Consider the following 22,300-nt stretch of genomic DNA (forward strand, 5'->3'; position numbering starts at 1 on the left):
GTAAAGAAACATACTGAAAGGCTAAACATGTAAGACAAGTCTATACTATCATGCTAAAATAAAGAATTTAACTTACTGAATTCTAAACACTTTCTGATTCTTATTAAACTTACTTAAAAACTTATTCTTTTATTTCACTTATTTAAAACTTATTCTTTAATACTTGTAAACTTTTGTAATCACATTGTTTTATTAGTTCAAAAGCTTATACTTATAATACTTCAAAATAGTAATCAACTTCTTCTTGGGCCCAGGCATAGTACCATCTTATGCGTGTTCCCTAATAGGTTGGGGTAGCGAGCCACCAATCCTAAAAGAGCAGACCTCGGTCTACCAGGGCTAAGACCTCGGAATTGGACACCTGGATTTGTTTAACGACAACCTCGGAAGTCGGGTACTAGCCTCTTCTTAAAAGTAAAATACTTATAATCTTAATTACTTCTTCTTTAAATGCCTTGACATTTTAATAGGCACCTTGTGTGCCAAAAATCCCTAAAGTCTTGACTTTGGGATCTACTTAAGGCCTTGGCCTTTTCTTTCTTTTCTTTATCTTTCTTATACTTTTCTTTATCTTTCTTATACTTTTCTCAAACCCAAAATACTGTTAGGGTATCTTTCGTATGCATCTATGAATGAAACTAACTATGTAACACATAATCATGCATAGAATACAAAAGAAATCTGCACATACAATAGTTATCAAAAATCTGCACTAATACTTAACAGAAATCTGCATACTAGCTCAATAAAAATCTACATAATAGCTTAACAGAAATCTGCATACTAGCTTAACAAAATCTGCACTTGCTTAACAGAAATCTGCATACTAGCTTAATATAAATCTGCATACTAACTTAACAGAAGTCTGCATACTAGCTTAATAAAAATCTGCACTTGCTTAACAGAAATCTGCATCCATGCTAATCCTAACTATTCTTAAACTAACTAATCATGTCAAATGCATAGCACAAACAAAACTAAAATCTGCTGAAGCTTAAAACCTATGAAAAACTTAATCTTACTTTACTTGCAATTACCCATAAGCCTCTAAAAGAAACTAATAGGGCACCAAACTACTTAAATAAAATCACTTTCCTAGTTAAGATAACTATCCAGGAAAGAGGATATATTATTTTTTTTTCCATTATAGCTCTTCTGAATAAGTACATAAATTCCTGACCGAAATCTTTGTTTTGATCTACACCTGGTATTTCAGACTACTAGTAACCTACTTATGTATCTTCTATATTTGTACTAAAAGGAATCAAGGTCCACATATTCCAGGTAAAGTTGTTCATCTTCATTTCAGAACACCCAACCAAAAGCTAACGGTAAGGAAGAAAACTAACTACATGCTCAAAACTAATCTAACCCATTCTAGGTTCACTGCCTAGCAACAAAATCTGAGACTTATCATGCTCTGTATAAACCAAACATGTCTATTAAGATAACAAACAGACAGGATTTAAACTGGAATATGAAATTACCAACTACAAGGCTTGAAAGAAAACCAATTCACATGCTTAAACCAAACCTATCATTATCTTTCTTTCTTTAGGGTTCACGACAGCAACCCATCACCATATCTTTCACAGAATAATTTGAAAATAGGAAAAGCAAAGTTCAGAATCTAATCCAATCAAAAATCTCTTTCCCTCTTCCTTAACAACTCACGGCAGTAAGCCCTAAACCATATTCTTCACAAAAGAATTTGAAACAAAAGGAAAAGAACACCAAAACGAATCGAAATCCGGAACTATCCTACTGCAGGTGAGTAGCGACTTACCTTAGGCTTTTCTTGGACTTATAGCCGGAGAAGAAAGCTTCCAATGCTTCTAGGGCTTGCGGAGGATCTCGCAAACTCGCCCTCTTCCTCGTGCCTACTGTTCCTTCTTGACGAGAGGAGCTCGAATCCGAGAAGAGCTCATGGAGAAGTCCCCTTTGGTCGGCCGCCGAAGAGAAAACCTTAATCTCTTCTCGGCTTCGTTTTCACCCGAGCCCGCCGTCGCACACGCAGAAGAGGAAGAAGGAAACAGGATTTTAGGTCACGGGAAAAATAAATCCCTAAGTTCTCTCTTATAACTCAATATTCGGTTCACTTCTTTAAATAATTTTACTATCTATTCTTAAACAAAACCGCCCGCAGCACACTTGGTTAGCCAGATTTTAACCAAGTCAGAGATCTTGGCTTCGATTTCTCAGCCGCGCACTTTTATTTCCAATTTATTTTACAGTTCTTAACTACTACTTAAATATATATCGCTCCTTATATGATTAACAAATCGAGCGCAGCTCGGTTGGTTGGGCCGGTTTTGCTTGGGTCCGGGGTGCTGGGTTCGAAACCCAACTTCTACAACCCCTTTTTTTTTATTTTAGTTTATTTTTAAAACTTATTCTCCTTGGTAAAATACCAAACGAACTCCAAAAATTACATAAAAATACTCTAAAAATTTCTAAAAATCTCTAGAATTTTTCTATAGTATTTCTAAATATTTTTAAATTATTTTTTGGGCTCAAAATGAGGAAATTTGGGTCGTTACAATTCCCCATACCTTATAAAAAGTTCGTCCTCGAACTTAGAATAATTCTAGATATCTCTATCTCATACTGTCCTCACGCTTCTAAGTAACTTCCCTCGTGCTTCTGGTTCTAAATAACTTTCACTAATGGTACTCTTTGTTCCTTAGTCTCTTAACTTCTCGGTCCTCTATCATTCATATCGAATCGTACTCATTAGTGGTCCTTGGAAGGCTTATTATAAGGTCTCTGAAGACCATAGGTGCATTAGTCACACCAAATAGCATGACTACAAATTCGTAGTGTCCATTTCTGGTCCTGGAAAGTATTCTGGGTGCATCACTTCCTTTCACTTTCAACTGATGGTTCCCTAAAACGCAGGTCTGTTTTAGAGAACATTATTGCCCTCTTTAGCTGATCCAATAGATCATCTATTCTGGGAAGAGGATACTTGTCCTTAACTGCTACTTTGCTCAGCGCTCTAAAATCTATGTACATCCGCATAGATCCATCTTTCTCCTTAACGAACAACTCTGGAGCTCCCCGGGATGAATGACTAGGGCGGATGAAACCCTTGTCAAGTAGCTCCTGAATTTCTTCTTGTAACTCTCTTAGCTCTGCTAGAGAAATTCAATACAGAACTTTTGAAATTAGGCTGGTGTCAGGAAACAACTCAATTTCAAACTTTACTTCTCTGTTGGGAGGTAGTCCAAGTAGGTCTTCAAGAAATATCTCTGAATATTCACAGACTACCCGAACGTCTTCCTGCTTGGGTCTTTCTTGTTATCATTGTCCTTCTAGTTCTAATTACTTAACTGGGGCTTCTGACTCCCCACTGTCTTGTCCTCTATCTTAACATCTAGTTATGCCAAGAATAATACCTGATATCGTCTCTATCCTTTCTAAACATACTTATGTATATATGAATATAAGAGAAACAAAACTAAAATTGTCTGTATTCTTTCTAAGCATATGTATCACAACATAGAAAATTAAAACATGAGTTTTCTTCTTTTCAAAGCACATATAAGCAGATACTCTATACTGCAAATAATAAAGAAAGCATAAAAGAAAATTAAATACTTTCTTACTTGAAGACGGCAAGGATGGTGCTGATGTGTGATGCTGGAGAATGGGAACTGCTCTGATACCAACTGTAACGACCACCCTTCTTACTACTACTACCTTCTAAGGATGACCGTTACTTAACTACTAACTCTACTTAACCGGTATGATTAAAAATCACATGGAAACCCTACCGAAAAATTTCGACAGAATCTCCCTTGTACCGGTGACCTTATTCAACAATACATGCAATATATATACTCAGTCACATGCGGCTGGAACACATATCAATCAACCACGCAGTTAAATAAGTATCAAACACACAAATATCTACTTACTAAACTAAACTCATCCTACATGCAATCTAAATAGAATAATCTCAAATGACATGAACTTAAAATACAACTCAAATGTTTACAATAACTAAAATGCGGAAACTAAAATTAAAACTTCTTTCCTAGTCCCAAGGCTTCCATAGTCCTGGCATCACACATCCTTCGAACACCTCCTTGTCGCCTTCCTTTCTATATCTTTTCCTTTCCTGTATCTGCAGTAAGAGGAAGTGTAGTCTATAAGCAAAATTTGCTTAGTAAGCGCTATCTAACTCACAAAAACTCGATATGCATGTATATAAATAAAAACATGCTAAAACTGAATGCTAACATGTAAAGCTACTCATGCTCATAAATAGCAAATAACAGTAAGCTAACTCATGCTCTTCTAATAGTAAAGAAACATACTGAAAGGCTAAACATGTAAGACAAGTCTATACTATCATGCTAGCATAAAGAATTTAACTTACTGAATTCTAAACACTTTCTGATTCTTATTAAACTTACTTAAAAACTTATTCTTTTATTTCACTTATTTAAAACTTATTCTTTAATACTTGTAAACTTTTGTAATCACATTGTTTTATTAGTTCAAAAGCTTATACTTATAATACTTCAAAATAGTAATCAACTTCTTCTTGGGCCCAGGCATAGTACCATCTTATGCGCGTTCCCTAATAGGTTGGGGTAGCGAGCCACCAATCCTAAAAGAGCAGACCTCGGTCTACCAGGGCCAAGACCTCGGAATTGGACACCTGGATTTGTTTAACGACAACCTCGGAAGTCGGGTACTAGCCTCTTCTTAAAAGTAAAATACTTATAATCTTAATTACTTCTTCTTTAAATGCCTTGGCATTTTAATAGGCACCTTGTGTGCCAAAAATCCCTAAAGTCTTGACATTGGGATCTACTTAAGGCCTTGGCCTTTTTTTTCTTTTCTTTATCTTTCTTATACTTTTCTTTATCTTTCTTATACTTTTCTCAAACCCAAAATACTGTTAGGGTATCTTTCGTATGCATCTATGAATGAAACTAACTATGTAACACATAATCATGCATAGAATACAAAAGAAATCTGCACATACAATAGTTATCAAAAATCTGCACTAATACTTAACAGAAATCTGCATACTAGCTCAATAAAAATCTACATAATAGCTTAACAGAAATCTGCATACTAGCTTAACAAAATCTGCACTTGCTTAACAGAAATATGCATACTAGCTTAATAAAAATCTGCATACTAACTTAACAGAAGTCTGCATACTAGCTTAATAAAAATCTGCACTTGCTTAACAGAAATCTGCATCCATGCTAATCCTAACTATTCTTAAACTAACTGATCATGTCAAATGCATAGCACAAACAAAACTAAAATCTGCTGAAGCTTAAAACCTATGAAAAACTTAATCTTACTTTACTTGCAATTACCCATAAGCCTCTAAAAGAAACTAATAGGGCACCAAACTACTTAAATAAAATCACTTTCCTAGTTAAGATAACTATCCAGGAAAGAGGATATATTATTTTTTTTTCCATTATAGCTCTTCTGAATAAGTACATAAATTCCTGACCGAAATCTTTGTTTTGATCTACACCTGGTATTTCAGACTACTAGTAACCTACTTATGTATCTTCTATATTTGTACTAAAAGGAATCAAGGTCCACATATTCCAGGTAAAGTTGTTCATCTTCATTTCAGAACACCCAACCAAAAGCTAACGGTAAGGAAGAAAACTAACTACATGCTCAAAACTAATCTAACCCATTCTAGGTTCACTGCCTAGCAACAAAATCTGAGACTTATCATGCTCTGTATAAACCAAACATGTCTATTAAGATAACAAACAGACAGGATTTAAACTGGAATATGAAAATACCAACTACAAGGCTTGAAAGAAAACCAATCCACATGCTTAAACCAAACCTATCATTATCTTTCTTTCTTTAGGGTTCACGGCAGCAACCCATCACCATATCTTTCACAGAATAATTTGAAAACAGGAAAAGCAAAGTTCAGAATCTAATCCAATCAAAAATCTCTTTCCCTCTTCCTTAACAACTCACGGCAGTAAGCCCTAAACCACATTCTTCACAAAAAAATTCGAAACAAAAGGAAAAGAACACCAAAACGAATTGAAATCCGGAACTATCCTACTGCAGGTGAGTAGCGACTTACCTTAGGCTTTTCTTGGACTTACAGCCGGAGAAGAAAGCTTCCAATGCTTCTAGGGCTTGCGGAGGATCTCGCAAACTCGCCCACTTCCTCGTGCCTACTGTTCCTTCTTGACGAGAGGAGCTCGAATCTGAGAAGAGCTCGTGGAGAAGTCCCCTTTGGCCGGCCGCCGAAGAGAAAACCTTAATCTCTTCTCGGCTTCGTTTTCACCCGAGCCCGCCGTCGCACACGCAAAAGAGGAAGAAGGAAATAGGATTTTAGGTCACGAGAAAAATAAATCCCTAAGTTCTCTCTTATAACTCAATATTCGGTTCACTTCTTTAAATAATTTTACTATCTATTCTTAAACAAAACCGCCCGCAGCACACTTGGTTAGCCAGATTTTAACCAAGTCAGAGATCTTGGCTTCGATTCCTTAGCCGTGCACTTTTATTTCCAATTTATTTTACAGTTCTTAACTACTACTTAAATATATATCGCTCCTTATATGATTAAAAAATCGAGCGCAGCTCGGTTGGTTGGACCGGTTTTGCTTGGGTCCGGGGTGCTGGGTTCGAAACCCAACTTCTACAACCCTTTTTTTTTTATTTTAGTTTATTTTTATAACTTATTCTCCTTGGTAAAATACCAAACGAACTCCAAAAATTGCATAAAAATACTCTAAAAATTTCTAAAAATCTCTAGAATTTTTCTATAGTATTTCTAAATATTTTTGAATTATTTTTGGGGCTCAAAATGAGGAAATTTGGGTCGTTACAAAATATATATTAAATTGACCAGCCACAAGAATATTTCATAGATCATTATATGAGTGTCATAAACATTCTCATGTGACTATTGGTATGAATAGTCCTTAGACATGAAGTTACTATGGTTCTCTATATAAGGAGTTATGTACTTTGGTATAAGCAAATGTCACCTATAACAAGGTGGACTATAAAAGCAATCACTGGATATGTAATAAGTTATGCGGAGGGATGTAAGTGATGTAGATAGGATCTATCCCTTCCATATGACAGAAGCAATATCTGTAGACCCCTTATTAGTAGGACACAAGAATACATGGTCATTCTCAAATGAATCAATATGTGATATTGAGCTTATTTGATTGAGTATATCTACTTAGAGATCAAGAAACATAAAGATTGATAAGAAGATGACACGGTCTATGAATTATTGATCAATCTAGATATTAAGGATAGAAGGATTGAGTCATATAAGATAATAGACACAGAAATGTTAGGTCGGATCTCGATATTCTCATCACTTGAGTAGTAATGATGCTTTGCTATATGCCACTCATAGCTCATAATCTAAAATAGTTTTAGATACATTATGTAACGACCCGACTCCTGGGTACTAATCTGTGAGCCGGATCGCTACATTAACTACTGTAGCTACTGTGCTGTACTGAGCGAAAACTGGGTAAAATAAAACATTACCAAACTATGGTAATGTTGGCTCTATTAACACTGTGAGAGGGATTTTATACTTAACTACCTTCTAGATATTCATAGCTATGCTGGGGGGGGGGGTGAATTGGAACTTTGGATCGGTCCGTGGAACGATCCACTAACACACACAGGAACGCTGGCTGGATCGGTCTGCCGACCGATCCAGCTGCTCACTGATCGGTCGGCTGTCCAATCAGTGGCTCACTGATCGGTCGGCTGACCGATCAGTGACCGCTGATTTCGTCCCGAACTCTCTGTTCGCGGATGGAACGGTCGGCTGACCGATCCTGGGAGATACAGTAGGCTACTGTATCCATCTGGATCGGTCGGCTGACCGATCCATGAGATTAAATGGCACTGGATCGGTCTGCTGACCAATCCAGGTTCTGATAGTCTGAAACGAAATCAGAATTTCTGATTTCCAGCACTGATTCGTGCCCATAATCACATACCTAAGCTCTAGATACATGAAAAACACTCTAGCATGTAAGTACTAACGTTCTAAACATGATAAACTCAACAAGACATAGTTTACTAATCTATAACAACTAGTAACAAGACTAAGTCATCAAACTAGACATGTTAAGTACTAAAACTGAAATAAAAGCGTATAGATCCCAAGGATCTTTATTCCAGACCCCTTGCACACACACATCATCGTAGCATCGCCCTCCAGCCTCCGCTAGCCCACTTTTCTTTTACCGGTATCTGCAGTATAAGAAAAGTAGCATCTGTAAGCTAATAAGCTTAGTAAGAAACCATCTACCTCACAAAAACATGCAACGATGCGATTATGTTTTTAAAACATGCTGTTTGAAAACTGAACTGAGCATGGCAACATGGCATGGCATACAAACATGTACTGAACTGATCATGGCATACAAACAAGTTGAGCATAGCATACTGTATCTGAAACTAAGCATGAATACTGAACTGGTAATGCATATACATTTGACTGGTCATGAACTCAAATCATGAAATTTAACTGAGATAAATAACTGAAACTGAAACTAAGTTAGTGTTTCCATCACTGATTACATATTTGGAAAACTATATATAATAATAGATGAAAATACTAAACATGCTGCTGGGGCCCTGGCAACTGTACTTACTGTGCGCGCATCCCTACGAGACCCGGGATTGCAAGTTCCGAATCCAGCAGGGTTACTAGGTTATCTGAACCTAGGGACGACTGTGGGAGTCCAGCCCATGGATATCTGATCCAAGTACAGTGCCAACTGAATAAAAGTAAAATACTGAATACTGTTTTATTTTACTTTGCTGTTCTAGGTTATCTAAACCTAGAGCTAGGTTATCTGAACCTAGAGGCTACTGTGGGAGCCCACCCAATGGATATCTGATCCATATAGCTGTAATAACTGGTAATAAGCTGAATAAAATGTTTCTAATACATTTTACATGCTGTTAGGACGCCTACTGGTGTATCCTTCTGAATGCTTGGTGTGCACTAAAAGCACACCCTAAAACTGAAAACTGTAGAACTACTGAACTAACGCCAAAACTAACAAGCGAGAGCAATTATACTGCAGGTGAGGGGTTTCTTACCTCATGTTCGTAATTTCTTACGATTCTATTCGCTAGGTTTTTCGGAAAACTGCTCCGTTCGACGAACCGCTTACGTCCTCGCGTTCCTCTCGCAGAGAAGAACCGACTTCGTGCTGGTGTTGTCGCCGGAAAGTGAACACACGATCCTAGGGAAGGAACCCTAGGTCTCCTTTGCCTTGTTGGTTGCGCCGAGAGAAAGAAACGGGAGAAGGAGAGTTGCGTGAGGTTTTCTTTGTGAGGAGGGGCTGCCGAACCAATAAAACCAACCCAACTTATATTTCTAATTTATATTAAGTGGTTCAATTGAACCCAACTCTAACATAAATTTATTTGATTCTCCTTTCTTTCAGCACGGCCCTGCTGGGTTCACCGGTTACTAAAGCTAACTAAGGGTTTAGCGGACCCGAGAGGTTCTGGGTTCGATTCCCGCTTAAGCCTTTTTATTCGTCTAATTATTTTTGCTACTTCCGCTACTCAGAAAATTCCGGAAAAATATCTAAAAATTCTAGAAAAATCATAGAATAATTCTAATGCAAGTTTGAGAATTTTCGGGCGTTACAATCCCCCATACCTTATAAAAAGTTCGTCCCCGAACTTAAAACAATTCTGGGTACTTCTGTCTCATACTGGCCTCTGTCTCCCAAGTCGCCTCTGCTGCTGTGTGATTTTGGCAGCTGACTTTGACTAATGGTACTTCCTTGTTCCGTAATTTCTTTACTGCTCGGTCTATTATCTGAATAGGCCGACTGTCATAGCTGAGATCATCACGGACCTGTACCAACTGGGGCTCAATCACCTGGGTGACGTCTGGAATATGCTTCTTCAGCATGGATACATGAAATACGTTGTGGACAGCTGACATCTCCTGAGGTAGCTCTAGCTCATATGCTACCTTGCCCACTCTCTTCGTGATAAGGTATGGTCCCACATATCTGGGAGCTAGCTTGCCCTTTTTCCCAAAACGCATGACTCCCTTCATGGGAGCTACTCTGAGGAAAACTGTATCCCCAACTGAAAGCTCTAGGGGTCTGCGTCGTGTATCAGCATAGCTCTTCTGACGGCTCTGTGCTGTCTCTATCCTCTGGCTAATCTGTATGGGCTGTGGTATCGCTACTAGATGCATGCAAGCTCTAGTTCCTTCATTCACCACTCATACTAGCAGTTGGTGATCGCACCTCCGCCCATAGAGTGCCTCATAAGGTGTCATGCCGATAGTGGCACGATAGCTGTTGTTGTATGCAAATTCTGCTAGACTCGGATATTTGCACCAACTTCCTTGAAATCTAGGGAGCCCGGAGCATATCTTCAGTACTGATTTACTCGCTCAGTCGACCATCGTCGAGGATGGAAGGTATGCTAAATTTTAGCGGGTGCCCATAGTGTACACACTTCCGAGTGTGATGTAAATCATCTCATGCGATATAATGGTTCGTGGGACTCCATGCACCTGACAATCTCCTTGAGATATAACCGAGCTAGTTGCTCCATGGAATAGGATATTCGATAGCTAAGAAGTGGGCTGATTTAGTCAACCTGTCGATTACCCGGATGGCATCAAAATCATTCGTGGTTCGGGTAATCCCACTATGAAGTCCATAGAGATATCCTCCCACTTCCATTCTGGAATCTGGATGGCTGCAGAACTCCTCAGTGTGATGTTACGCCTTAACCCTCGACAGGTTAGACAGATGTTGACGTATCTGGCGATATCTCGCTCATCCCGTGCCACCAAAATCGTTTCTTTAGATCGATACATTTTGGTGGAACCGGGATGCATCGCATAGAGTCCTGTGAGCCTCGTCTAGAATCTTTTGTAGTTCCTCCTTATCTGGAACACAAAGTCTATCACCACAGTACACTACCCCATTGGCGGACACTCTGAACTCTCCACTTTCCGATTCCGCTAACCCTTGCTTGATTTTACGGATTTCGTGTTCCTGAGCTGTCTGGATATCATCAAGCAAGGTAGATGCTAAGGACATAGTGGAAAGCTGCCCGACTATAAGCTCGAGACTAAAAGCTGTAATCTCCTTCCTTAGGGGTGGTGACATAGCTGCTAAAGATAATAAGGTAGCACTGGACTTCCTGCTGAGTGCGTCTACTACCTTATTAGCTTTTCCTGGATGGTAGAGGATATCTATGTCATAATCCTTGACCAGCTCTAACCATCTGCGCTGTCGCATATTCAGATCCTTCTGAGTAAAGAAATACTTCAGACTTTGATGATCTGTATACACTCTGCACTGAGCTCCGTACAAATAATGTCTCCAAATCTTGAGAGCGAACACCACTGCTGCAAGCTCAAGGTTGTGAGTAGGATAGTTCCTCTCATAATCCTTGAGTTGTCTGGAGGCATAGGTGATCACCTTGCCCTGCTGCATCAGTACTGCTCCTAATCCCAATTTAGAGGCGTCACTGTAGATGTCGAAGCTGTCTGTGTTTTCTGGTATAGCTAAAATAGGAGCACTGGTCAATCTCCATTTTAGTTATTTGAAATTCTCATGATGCTCATCCTGAAATTTCTTGTTCTTCCGGTGAGAGTCGGTGGGAGGCTATCTGGAGAAGTCCTCTACGAATTTCCTGTAGTAGCCTGCTAATCCCAGAAAGCTTCTGATTTCACTGGCGTTCTTGGGTCTCTTCCAGTTACTTACTGCTTCTATCTTGTTGGGATCTACCATAACACCATCCTTGGAGATGATGTGACCTAGAAAGGCTACCTGGTCTAGCCAAAATTCACATTTCGTGAATTTGGCGTACAGCTGGTTCTACTGCAAAACTGTCTTCAGATGCTCTGCATGGTCCTCCTGAGTGCCTGAATAGATAAGAATGTCATCAATGAACACGATGACAAACTTGTCTAAGTATTCTCTGAATACTCTGTTCATGAGGTCCATGAAAGTAGCTGGAGCATTTGTCACGCCGAAAGGCATGACTACGAACTCATAATGTCCGTATCTAGTCCTGAAAGCTGTTTTAGGTATATCACCTTCCTTGACTCTAACCTGGTGATATCCTGATCTGAGGTCAATTTTTGAGAACACTGTGGCTCCCTTTAGCTGGTCAAACATGTCATCTATCCTGGGGAGAGGGTACCTGTTTTTAATTGTGACCTGGTTCAAGGCACGGTAGTCTATGCATAGGCGCATGCTTCCATCCTTCTTCTTCACGAACAACACAGGTGCTCCCCATGGTGAGTGACTAGGGCGTATGAAACCCTTGTCAAGAAGCTCCTGTAATTGCTCCTGAAGTTCCTTCAGTTCTGCTGGAGTCATGCGGTACGGTGCCTTGGAAATTGGATTTGTGCCGGGAATGAGCTCTATCTCAAATTCAATCTCCCTGTCTGGTGCTAAGCCTGATAGCTCTTCAGGGAAGACTGTTGGGTAGTCACAAACGACTCGAACCTCTGATAGCTGTTGGTTCTTGTCCTGGTTGGTGTTGACTACATTTGCTAAAAATCCCATGCATCCTGAATCCAATAGCTGTTGTGCTTTCAATGCTGAGAGAAACTTCATGGCTTTTCTCTTTGGTTTTCCCATGTACTCAAACTGTACTCCTGCTTCAGGTTGGAATATGACCTTCTGTTTACAGCACTCTATAGAAGCGTCGTATCTGATCAGAAAATCCATCCCAAAGATGACATCGTAGTCAGTCATTTCTAGCACTATCAGATCACCAAAAAGTTCTCTGTCTGCTATAATGACTGGCACTGCTCTGAGCCAGTGCGTAGAGGCCATAATGTCTCCTGAGGGTAGCGTTGTCAGAGACTGACTATTGAGTACCTTTGGAGGTGTTGCTAATTTCTCGGCAAATGCCCTGGATACATAAGAGTGGGTTGCCCCAATATCGAATAAGACAGTTGCATTATGCTGTAAAATACTGATCTGACTTGTGACAACTGTCGAGGCATTTGCTACGTCCTCTCTGGTCAGTGAGAAAATCCTGGCATTTGTGATAGCTGTGGGGGCTTCTAATCTGCCCTGACTGATCTGTGGACCATCTAAGGCAGCATACATCTGGTGTAGCTGCGCTGGCTGAGCTCCATACTGTATCGGCTGAGGCTGAGAAAGACTGTTCTTGTTCGGGCACTGCTTAGCCATGTGCCCTTCCTGTCCACATTCAAAACAACCTCGCGTACCCTTGCGGCAAACTCCTGGATGATGTTTTCCACAAGTAGCACACTTGGGATGTCTGGAATGTTTCCCAGCTGGTCCTCCTTTTGGGTCACTGCTTGCCTTGCGTTTCCCCTTCCAGTTGGAGCTATGTCCCTGTTGTTTCTGCTGAGTACCTGAGCCAGCTTGTCCCTTGGGCTCCGTGGAAACCTGCTTCTGCTGGGTGATGCTGTGCTGATAGTGCTCGGTGATCAAAGCACTACTCACTAGCTCCTCTGTGGTTTGTGGCCTATGAACGCCACCAGCCACATTCATTGCGATCTCTAGTCTGAGCATCTTTAGCATCAACCGTACTTGTTCCTTCTCTGTGCTGACTAGTTCTGGACACAAACGGGCCAACCTGTTGAATTTCTTCACGACTTCCTGAACTGATAGGTTGCCTTGATGAAATTCTGTAAACTCGTCATAGTGTCGGTTCGTGACTTGCATGTGAAAGAATTCCTCGAAGAATTCTTTCTCGAAGTTGTCCCATGTCATCTGGTTTACTAGCCACTTCGATTTAATCCGCTCCCACCACATGCGTGCGTCTCCTGTTAAACAGAAGGAGGCACACTTCACCTTTTCGTGCTCTGGCCAGTCTAGAAGCTCCATCGTGCTTTCCAGTGTTTTAAACCATGCCTGAGCATCCCATGGTTCGCTGGTGCCTGAGAAGTTCTCGGGCTTAATTCTCTGCCACTGGATAAGGTAAGCTTCTCTCTTAGCCCCTGCTACTGGGGCTACTGGGACTGGTACTGCAGGCTGAGCTGGTACAACCTCTGTGATTACTGGAGTCGTGAGGTTCGGTACTGGAGTGACTGGGGGAGTAGTCTGCTGGTTAGCCTTTAAGGAGGCTATCTCCTGCTGCTGTTCAGCTAACTGCTGCTGTAGCTGAGCCGGGAGGCACTGAACTGCCTGCCTCTTGCTGGGGCTCAGCCGCTGATGCTTTCTTAGCTGGACGTCCTCGTACCATTTTCTAAATAGCAGAGAATACATATATATATAACTAGGCTATCATGTTATAGTTAACTACTGGTAACATGTTAAATACTATTACTGTAAACATGAATTAATTAACTATCAACATGAGAGCAAACATGAAAGCACATATAACTGATATGAAAGCTGAAAATAAAACTGAGTGAGAGATGTTCTTACTTGGAAGCTGTAGGCACAATGCTGATGTGTGTGTAGGAAGTGAGGAACTTGCTCTGATACCACTCTGTAACGACCCGACTCCTGGGTACTAATCTGTGAGCCGGATCGCTACATTAACTACTGTAGCTACTGTGCTGTACTGAGCGGAAACTGGGTAAAATAAAACATTACCAAACTATGGTAATGTTGGCTCTATTAACACTGTGAGAGGGATTTTATACTTAACTACCTTCTAGATATTCATAGCAATGCTGGGGGGGGGGGGTGAACTGGAACTTTGGATCGGTCCGTGGAATGATCCACTAACACGCACAGGAACGCTGGCTGGATCGGTCTGCCGACCGATCCAGCTGCTCACTGATCGGTCGGCTGTCCGATCAGTGGCTCATTGATCGGTCGGCTGACCGATCAGTGACCGCTGATTTCGTCCTAAACTCTCTGTTCGCGGATGGAACGGTCGGCTGACCGATCCTGGGAGATACAGTAGGCTACTGTATCCATCTGGATCGGTCGGCTAACCGATCCAGGAGATTAAATGGCACTGGATCAGTCTGCTGACCGATCCAGGTTCTGATAGTCTGAAACGAAATCAGAATTTCTGATTTCCAGCACTGATTCGTGCCCATAATCATATACCTAAGCTCTAGATACATGAAAAACACTCTAGCATGTAAGTACTAACGTTCTAAACATGATAAACTCAACAAGACATAGTTTACTAATCTATAACAACTAGTAACAAGACTAAGTCATCAAACTAGACATGTTAAGTACTAAAACTGAAATAAAAGCGTATAGATCCCAAGGATCTTTATTCCAGACCCCTTGCACACACACATCATCGTAGCATCGCCCTCCAGCCTCCGCTAGCCCACTTTTCTTTTACCGGTATCTGCAGTATAAGAAAAGTAGCATCTGTAAGCTAATAAGCTTAGTAAGAAACCATCTACCTCACAAAAACATGCAACGATGCGATTATGTTTTTAAAACATGTTGTTTGAAAACTGAACTGAGCATGGTAACATGGCATGGCATACAAACATGTACTGAACTGATCATGGCATACAAACAAGCTGAGCATAGCATACTGTATCTGAAACTAAGCATGAATACTGATCTGGTAATGCATAAATATCTAACTGGTCATGAACTCAAATCATGAAACTTCACTGAGATAAATAGCTGAAACTGAAACTAAGTTAGTGTTTCCATCACTGATTACATATTTGGAAAACTATATATAATAATAGATGAAAATACTAAACATGCTGCTGGGGCCCTGACAACTGTACTTACTGTGCGCGCATCCCTACGAGACCCGGGATTGCAAGTTCCGAATCCAGCAGGGTTACTAGGTTATCTGAACCTAGGGACGACTGTGGGAGTCCAGCCCATGGATATCTGATCCAAGTACAGTGCCAACTGAATAAAAGTAAAATACTGAATACTGTTTTATTTTACTTTGCTGTTCTAGGTTATCTAAACCTAGAGCTAGGTTATCTGAACCTAGAGGCTACTGTGGGAGCCCACCCAATGGATATCTGATCCATATAGCTGTAATAACTGGTAATAAGCTGAATAAAATGTTTCTAATACATTTTACATGCTGTTAGGACGCCTACTGGTGCATCCTTCTGAACTGGGCATTCTACCGAATGCTTGGTGTGCACTAAAAGCACACCCTAAAACTGAAAACTGTAGAACTACTGAACTAACGCCAAAACTAACAAGCGAGAGCAATTATACTGCAGGTGAGGGGTTTCTTACCTCCTGTTCGTAATTTCTTACGATTCTATTCGCTAGGTTTTTCGGAAAACTGCTCCGTTCGACGAACCGCTTACGTCCTCGCGTTCCTCTCGCAGAGAAGAACCGACTTCGTGCTGGTGTTGTCGCCGGAAAGTGAACACACGATCCTAGGGAAGGAACCCTAGGTCTCCTTTGCCTTGTTGGTTGCGCCGAGAGAAAGAAACGGGAGAAGGAGAGTTGCGTGAGGTTTTCTTTGTGAGGAGGGGCTGCCGAACCAATAAAACCAACCCAACTTATATTTCTAATTTATATTAAGTGGTTCAATTGAACCCAACTCTAACATAAATTTATTTGATTCTCCTTTCTTTCAGCACGGCCCTGCTGGGTTCACCGGTTACTAAAGCTAACTAAGGGTTTAGCGGACCCGAGAGGTTCTGGGTTCGATTCCCGCTTAAGCCTTTTTATTCGTCTAATTATTTTTGCTACTTCCGCTACTCGGAAAATTCCGGAAAAATATCTAAAAATTCCAGAAAAATCATAGAATAATTCTAATGCAATTTTGAGAATTTTCGGGCGTTACACATTACCACTGTTATGAGAGCCTATTGGATCACACACAAAGAACATGTTGATTTGGAGATGGGTTATAGGGTTAAGTCTAATCTGAATTATACACATTGAGTTAGAATCGAACGAATTTGGATTAAACTCATTGAGTAATGGGTTAGACTCATTGGTTTATTGGGTTAATTGCTTATTAGGTTAATGGATAATTCAATATACTAAATCCAACCTATAAGATTAATGAATATTAATAGAGATTAATACATCATTAATCAAAAGAAAGATCAAGAGATAAAAACTTTTTGTATTCATTGGATGAGTACAAAAGCCATTGGTAAAGTAACCTTTAGGTAAAATAACTTTTTTGGTAATGTAACTTTTAGGTGAAGTAACCTTTTTGGTAAAATAACCCTTTTGTGAAGTCACCTTATATAGGTGAAGTAACCTTTTGGGTGATGATGATCCTCTTAGTTTTTTCTCTTCTTCCTTTTCTTCTCTTGGCCAAAAACAACCTTATATAGTTGCTAGCACAACAAAGGCTATTTCTTCTCCAAGTCATGAGTTCGGGAGACGGTTGGAGAACATGTTTGTGTGGATACCATAGAAGCATGGACTTGCTGATCGCACTAAGAACTGCATCTGAATCAAAGTTGTCGTCGGGAGTACCAGTTCACACAACAAAGGTAACTATTCTATCTGATAGAATAGAAAAATGTACTATACAATATTCATAAGGATCTTTAGAGGAATCTTTTTTCTGCTGTATTATGTGTTGTTTTATGCATCAGATCCCTACAAATGAAAGATTCCTCAGACAATTATTGCATATTGCCTAGGTTGTATACTTTCTATTATCCAATAACCTCTGACATTCTATGTCAGCTCATGATTACAGAGGTTATGAGAGGTGGTATATAAAGGGAGTGCTCTCCGTTGGCAAGGTACGTTCTTTGAAGATCGGAGGCTTACTCTCACACGCACGTTCTTTATTGTTATTTATTCACCCGTCCGAATTAAATTGACTTGAGCGTCGGAGCTCCTTTGCTAAGGACTCTCCCATGGTTATTAGGCACTGACATTTTGTTTGCTTGTCTTAGTGTGAGCAGGATCGAAAGGAAATCTCTCCATAGAGTAAAAAGTCTTCTCCCAGTCAATAACCAACCCACCATTCTTAACACACCATCTCTTCAGTTTTCAAACAGAATCAATTATTATTTTCTAAATTAACTTAAATTTCATTATTGAATTATTTAAGTTAAACTTAATTAAGGTTAGTTTCGAATTGATTAAAATTGACAAATTATTATTTGAATTTATCAAAAAATTTAGGATTAATAATTTATTAAAATAATCGATCAATTAAATTTGAATTAATATGAAAAAAAAAGATAATTAATTTAAGTTGTTGATCAATTTTAGATTAACTAAAGTAACGAAATAATTAGTTAATTAATTTTAAACTAATTAATGCCAATTTTGAATTAAATTAGATTATATGGAATTATTAAGATTATTTAAACTTGGATAGAGTTCATTTTAATTAATTTTCGTATTAGATTAAATAATTTATGAATTAATTAAGTTGATTAAGTTGAGAATTAAATTTAGATTAATTTAAATTTTGGGTTAATTAGATTTGTAAAGTTAAATTGATTAAGTTAAATTAATTAATTTCAAATTAATTAATGATTTATTTATTGTTTGAATTAATTAAATTAAATTAATTAGGTTTGAGATTAAAAATTTATTGATTTATTTAGTTTCTAATTTATTATATAATTTAACAATAATTAATTTATAATTAAATTACTAAGGATTAATTTAAAGTTAATTTTTAAATTAATTATTTAAAATAATTTAATTAGTTTGGAATAACTTAAACTTAATTAATTTAGGGTTAGTAATTAAATATGAATTTATAAATTAAGAATAATTGATTCATTTATCGATTAAATTACATTAATTGATTAAGTTGATTAACTTAATTTAACTTTAATTGTTAATTTCAGTATAAATAATTTGATTAATTATGAGTTAATTAATTGAATTAAATTAGTTTTGGATTAGATGGATTTGGTTTATATTATTATAATTATTAAATTAGTTATTACTTATTTTAATAAAAAGTTATTATCATTTTAAGTTAAAGTTATTTTGGTTTTCAATTTAGAAAATTTAATTTTAATTAAAGTATTTAATTGATTAATTAATTTTCGAATTAATTAAGATTACTTAGTGTTAAGGATTGATTTATAGTTTTAATTTAATTTCATTAATAATTTGATTATTGATTTAATAATTTATTTGATTTGATTTAGTTTAGTATTATATTACACTTGGATTGATTTAATTGATTAAAATAATTTCATAATTTGATTAAGTTGAGAATTTTAGTTTTGATTAATTTATAGTTAAATTAATTTGTTTTGATTATGAAGATTAATTATGATTAATTTTTATTTATATGTTTACTTTTATATAATTATTTAATTAATTTTAGATTAAAGTAATTTATTAAATTAATTTTGAATAAAAGGTAATTTATTAATTTCATGATTAATCGATTGATTATTGGTTATAAATTTGATTAATTATTAATTTTCTTAGTTAATTTTGTTTCATTAATTAAGGTTAAGTTTATATTAAATTAGTTTAAATTATTAAAAATTCTTGAAAATGTTATTTAACCCTTATTAGATTCAAACTTCATTTTGGGTTCATCAAGAAGTAGTTTATAGGGTAAGTCTCTAGATTGTGGTGAGTCATAACGGACATCATTAGAGTAACTACATCTTAGATAACTTATGAAAAATGACCCTTCCAAATACTTAATACTAGGTTTTGGTATAACTAACTCATGTTTAACTAAGGTAGTTTCGGCTAGATCCATTAGGTATAGTATACTAGGTAGAACACATATGATTCAACTTAGACATGCATTCGACAAAGTTTGCTTGACATACTATCATCTCAATCCATTCTGATGCTCTGTTATTAGAGTTTGGTAAACCTTTTTATTTATAACCATCCTAATCTAAGCAGAAAAGTAAATCTAAATCTAAGCATGCATATTCAATCAATCAAGTAAGACAAACAGTTTTTCTATTTGTTCCCCTTGAGTCATAACTTAGATATGGTCTATCTAAGAGATAAATCTGACTTTTAAGGACCAAATACCGATTTGGTTCAATCTGTTCAGTTAAACATGATTTTAAGATCCATGCTTGTGTTAGAATGTATACTAAAAGCCTAGCTTTTGGTATAAAACATTTATCTAGAAATAAGAATCACATTGGTTAAATATCTACATTTGTGATAAATGTAGTTGTTCAATTAATTTATATTGTAGATAACATGGTGTGTGGTGTCACACACAGAAGATCATGTTATCAGTACCTTATAAATTATAAACAGTAGCTCACGACCATGATGGAAAGGAACAAACCATTGAAAGGTCGTAGTGTAATTAGGTGTTAGTTTATCTTAACTATATAATTATACTAGTACACTAAGAGTGTATTGAGTAGAACCATTAGAGGTCGTTTCTTTTATACTAACTTTATAAAGGAACAAAGACCTCAGTTATTATGGAAGTGTGTGCTCTTAATCCTAATATAATAACAAGCACATATATTTGATATTTATTTCTTTAATTTATTAATGGGTGAGATTTAGTTCGATGAATCAATAAGCCCGATAAATTGGGAAATGATATCACTTATAGTGTGTGTTGTTGATTATAGAAGGAAACTGTGTCCTAGTAATCTAGATTGAGAATGTCCCCAAGAGGAGCTCATAAGGATTGTCATGTTAAACCCTGCAGGTAGACTTAGTCCGACATGACGATGAAGTTGAGTGGTACTACTCTTGGAGCTAGATATTAATTAAGTGAGTTGTCAGTAACTTACTTAATTAGTGGACATTTGTTATCTTAAACACAGGGAGACTAACACACTCATAATAAGAAGGAGCCCAAAATATAATTTGGGATTGGTGCAGTAGATCAATAATAGTTCTCTAGTGGAATGAATTATTATTGATAAAATTAAGTTGTGTGTTCGGGGCGAGCACGGGATGCTTAATTTTATCGGGAGACCAAAATCAATTCCTCCTCTTGGTCCCTATCGTAGCCTCTAGTATATAGAGATTTATACCCACCGCATACCCACCTTCTTACCCATCCAATGGGGTCGGCCAAGTTAGCTTGGAACCCAAGCTAGGGCCGGCCAAGACCAAGTGGATGAGCCATGTAGGTGGCCGGCCAAAGCTTGGGTCCCAAGCTTAGGTGGCCAGCCACTAGAATATTAAAAAGGATTTTTATTAAAATTATTTCTTATGTGGATATCATGATTTTAAAAGAGAGTTTAAAAATTAAAAATTTCCTTTTATAGCTTTCTACAAAAGATTAAGAGAAGAGATTAATCTCTTTCCTTATTTGTAGTTTAAAAGGATGGTTTTAATTTTTTTGGTAAAAACTTTCCTTATTTGTAAATCATCTACATGTTTAAAAGAGAGTTTAAAATTTGAAATCTTTCCTTATTTGTTGATTAAAGGAGGATTTTAAATTTTAAGAAAACTTTCCTTTTTTAACCATGTTCATGATTTAAAAGAAAGTTTAAAATTAATAATTCTCTTTTATTAGTTTCTACAAAAGATTAAGAAAAGACTTGATATCTTTCCTTATTTGTAGATTAAAAGAGATTTTAATTTTTAGAGATAACTTTCTTTTTATCCACATGTTTAAAAGAAAGATTTTAATTTATTAAATTTCCGTTTTATAAACCAATCATGAAGGGATTAAATTATTGGAGAAATTTTTATAAATTTCCGGAAACAAATTAGGAAGTTTTAATTCTTGTTTTAATTAAAACTTTCCTTGATTTAGGGCTTGAGGGGGCCAGCCATTGTATTTGAAAAAGAAAATTATTTTTAATTAAATAATTTTTCTTTTCAATGGAAAAAGAATTAAGGAAATTTTTATTAAATTTTCCTTATTTGCCAAGACCAAGGGTTATAAAAGAGGGGGTAGAGGAGGCTTCAAGGTGAAGGACTCTATTCTATTTTTCTCCCTCTTTTCCTTGGTGTGGTGGCCGACCCTTCCCTTTCTCTTCTCTCCTCTTGTTGTGGCCGAAATCTATCATCTCTTGGAGCTTGGAGGATGTGGCCGGATCAAGGAAGGAGAAGGAGGAGAGAAAGCATGCATCCCTTGGAGCTTGGTTGGTGGAAAATTCTTCATCCTTTGAAAGTTCTTATGCTTGGCCAAAACTTGAAGGAAGAAGGAAGAAGGTGCCTAGGTGGTTCTCATCTCAGAAGATCGTTGCCCACATAACGTCCGAGGTTAGAAGAGGAATACGGTAGAAGATCAAGAGGTCTTTCTAAAAGGTATAACTAGTAATTTTTCTTTCCACATCATACTAGTTATTTTTGGAAATAATACTAAATACAAGAGGCATACGATTCTAGTGTTTCAAATTTGTTTTCGATATAGTGTTCTTTTGTTTTTCTTTTCCTTGTGATTTGATTGTTCTTTTCGGTTGACCTAAAGTTATTTTAGGAAATTAAATATTAGCCTTCCT

Source organism: Zingiber officinale, chromosome 7A, assembly GCF_018446385.1.
Source record: "Zingiber officinale cultivar Zhangliang chromosome 7A, Zo_v1.1, whole genome shotgun sequence".
Classification (NCBI taxonomy): Eukaryota; Viridiplantae; Streptophyta; class Magnoliopsida; order Zingiberales; family Zingiberaceae; genus Zingiber; species Zingiber officinale.